This window comes from Rhagoletis pomonella, unplaced genomic scaffold (assembly GCF_013731165.1).
Source record: "Rhagoletis pomonella isolate Grant_MI unplaced genomic scaffold, Rhpom_1.0 Rhpom_scaffold_00012, whole genome shotgun sequence".
NCBI lineage: Eukaryota > Metazoa > Arthropoda > Insecta > Diptera > Tephritidae > Rhagoletis > Rhagoletis pomonella.
The window spans coordinates 2604664-2608126 of NW_023458566.1; the positions used below are offsets into that span (position 1 = coordinate 2604664).

The 3463-nt window shown below is 36.8% G+C and overlaps 2 protein-coding genes across 3 annotated transcripts in view; both read right to left on the bottom strand.

The window, feature by feature from the left end:
* The window catches only part of LOC118747680 (hippocampus abundant transcript 1 protein), a 142910-nt gene that overhangs the window by 137190 nt on the left and 2257 nt on the right, over positions 1–3463 (bottom strand). The gene's annotated exons all lie outside the window — the stretch shown is intronic.
* The window catches only part of LOC118747679 (triple functional domain protein), a 183585-nt gene that overhangs the window by 79947 nt on the left and 100175 nt on the right, over positions 1–3463 (bottom strand). The gene's annotated exons all lie outside the window — the stretch shown is intronic.

Sequence of the window (3463 nt, forward strand, 5' to 3'; positions counted from 1 at the left end):
TTGCTAAAAATGAAACGAGAAGCAAACGAAGTTCTATCGCATTTCAACATGACAAAAGAAGGTAAATTGTTGAAACTCTCCAAGAATGAGGTGAAACGTAAGCAGAAATTGAAAGAAATGCGAGAAGATTTGGAAGCTGAAGAAAATGATGATAAGACTAAAGGAAAACAGAGCGTCGTACCAGCAAAGAAGGCTAAAACTGAAAATAGTGTAACTGCTAATAAAGCTGACAAAGAGAAGGCTAAGGATGAAAAACCCTCTGTAGAAGAGCATGACGATGAAGAAGACAGCGAAGCGGAACAAGAAGGTGAGGATGAGCAAGAGAGTGGAGATGACGATGCTCAAGAAGATAATAGTGGAGAAGAGGATGATAGCGATGATGATGATGATGATGACGATGATGAGGAAGGTGAAGATGATGATGATGATGAGGAATCAGCGGGAGAAGGTGGAGACGATGATGACGATGATGAAGAAAATCCAAGCGATAATGGCGATGATAGTGATGATGGCGATGATGAGTAGCAGCGGCAGTACTTTTAAATCTGATAACTTAAGTAGTTTTTAAATTTATATGAAAGTTCATAAATGCTAATAATGAAACAAGTATTATGCAAGTATGTAGATATCTCCCTGTTCAGAAATTGCTCAAGCTAAAGCATCAGTCTCGTAATTCTAAAATATAATTGCTGGAAATGCCTAATACGCGCATCAACGTTTGCGCAATTATAGTTTTCAAGTAAAAGAGATGCATTTGTGAAAAGAAAATTTTGAAAGCTTTATCGAGCGGTGGGATCAACCGAGTCGCCGGTTTTATCAGTATTCGGGATGGTGGTAGAATATCGACTGCTGAGTGGAAGATCGGCCTATCTCGGCAGCCAGTTCGAAAACGCCCTATCACAAAAAAACTTTTCAAGAACGCCCTATTTCAGAATTTTATTGAAAAACACCCTATCCCAGAACCTGGTTCAAAAACACCCTATCTTACTTCAAAATGTATTGAAAATGTGCTGATATTAGGGCGTTTTTGAATCGGCAGCTGAGATAGGGCGTTTTTGAAACGAATTCTGAAATAGGGCGTCCTTGAAAAATTTTTTTGAGATAGGGCGTTTTCGAACTGGCTGCCGTGATAGGTCGATCTTCCACTCAACAGTCGATATATGCCCGAAAATTTAGAACTTTTTTTTATCAATTCAAAGGGGTTTTCACTTTTGACTCGGTTTATTATTTTATACCAATTTCGTTGTGAAGACCACCAAAAATTTTTCTTCTATTCGAAACGAATTCTTTAATTTTGGGTGGAAGTAATGCTTGGTTACATTTCGTATTTTTTAACGTTAGGAAATGCATTATCAAACAAATTTTTCGAATAACTACAAAAAAAAAACGACCGAAAATGAGAAAAAAAATTTTTGGGATGACGGACCAAATAGTCTTTAAAAGCACCCTGCGAATGTAAAGAAAACTAAAATATACGGCCTACACTACACCCTGTTTATCACTCATCACCCTGTACTTCCGGTAGTGCATTCCAGGCAAATGTCAAATTGGGTTGTAAGATATGGCAGCACGTTCTATGTTCTGAGTGTGTTTTTCTTTTAGTACGTCTCGACAATTTGCTTTTAAATAAATATACAAGGAAGTAAAACTAAATATAGTGCTTTTAAATTGTTAATATCGCTAAAAAGCAATAGGATTTTGTGTATAGTGCTTTTGAGAGTGCAGGAAATTTAGTTTATCAACTGTGATTTCATTGCTATTGGGTTTGGGTTGCTGAAAAAAATCAACCAAAGTTCTAGCTCTAACAACACGACGATGTGTTTTATATTGCGTTCGGAAAGGAATTGTGTCGCGTTTTCGGTCGGCTGGCAATTAACTTGATTTCTGAATTATTGAGACCGCTGATAGCAAAATAATTGCCTATATTTTCATTTTGAGTTCTTGCTTTCGCTTCTCGGAATGTGGATTTGTCGCTCGCCGTGACCAGTGTTAAAACAATTTGCGTTAAAGTGTAATTTATGCAAAAAGTATGATAGTGCTCGAACTAAAACAATAGATCTGCTGCTACATAAATACACATAAGCGCTATCAAAAGCGCATCACAAACAAAAACGGCGGAAAGCGCCAACCTTGGCGCAGCAGCTGCCTGCTTGCTGTCTTTTCCATAAAACAAAAGGAAAATATATTTCAAACAAAAACACCTGTATGTTTGCTTGCTCCGTAGTGCACTGCAAAAGAACAGAAAGTATTCAGTAAATTGTTTTATTTTTTGAGCATTGGGAAGTCTTTAGGATAAGCAACAAAATGCCGAAAATTTATATCAAAAAACCCCTAGGAGGCATAGTGATACGTAATCGGAATGCAATTAAAGATGTAGTCATCACGGTAAGTTGAACTAAATAAGTATATAAATAAGTATTTATGTGCAGGCATATGTACATATGTAGTTATATATGTATGTGTCGGGTTTGGTACTAAGTACTTGTTCATGATTACATATTTTCAAAATCAAGTCCGTTCACTTATATACATACATATGTATTCATGCGTAAATATTATGTGAGTACCTGATAAGAATAATTAATGGTGATTCACACTAGTTAAACGACAGCACCTACTCATAAAGCATATATGTACTGAAAATCGGCTGGGCCTAATGTAGACTCAATGCAAAAACGTATCCACATGTGAATACTTGTCACTATGACCTAACCTCCTGCTTTCCACCCACAGAAATTGTATGAAGTACATACATACATGCATACATACATACATACATATATACTCAAAAGCCCGGCGGTCATGATGTTGCATCAATTTAGTATTTACATAAACTCGTATGACTCGTATATGAATACCCAGTACCTAAAAATTCGCACTCATTTTGGGTTCAGAAAAATCTGAAAATTCTAAGTTGTAACCAAAGCGAATTTGTACCTACATGGTGATATCGACAATACCGATAGAATATTCTATATTCGTTTCACCATGGTAGCACCCCTTGTATGAATTCGCCTTTGTTGTAACCCTCAAAAAGAGTCAGAAAAGAGTATATTTCGATGGCTGAGTGGAAGATCGACCTATCTTGGCAGCCAGTTCGAAAACAGCTTATCCTAAAAACTTTTCAAGAATGCCCAATTTCGTTGAAGAACGACCTATTTCAGAATTTAATTGAAGAACGCTCTATTTTAGAATTCGGTGTTCGCCCATCGTAACATATGTACATATGTATGTATTTGGAAAATATTTTCAGTTGAGATAGGGTGTTCTTCAACCAAATTCTGAGTTTCAATCAAATTCTGTAATAAGACGTTCTTAACCCAGTTTTCTGAGATAAGGCGTTTTCGAACCGGCTGCCGGAATACGTCGATCTTCCACTCAGCCGTCGATTTTCTTTCGTAGAAGGGCACTCTAAAACGAGTGCAAGTTATGAGTCATATTTGAGTCGTGAAAGCAAATATTT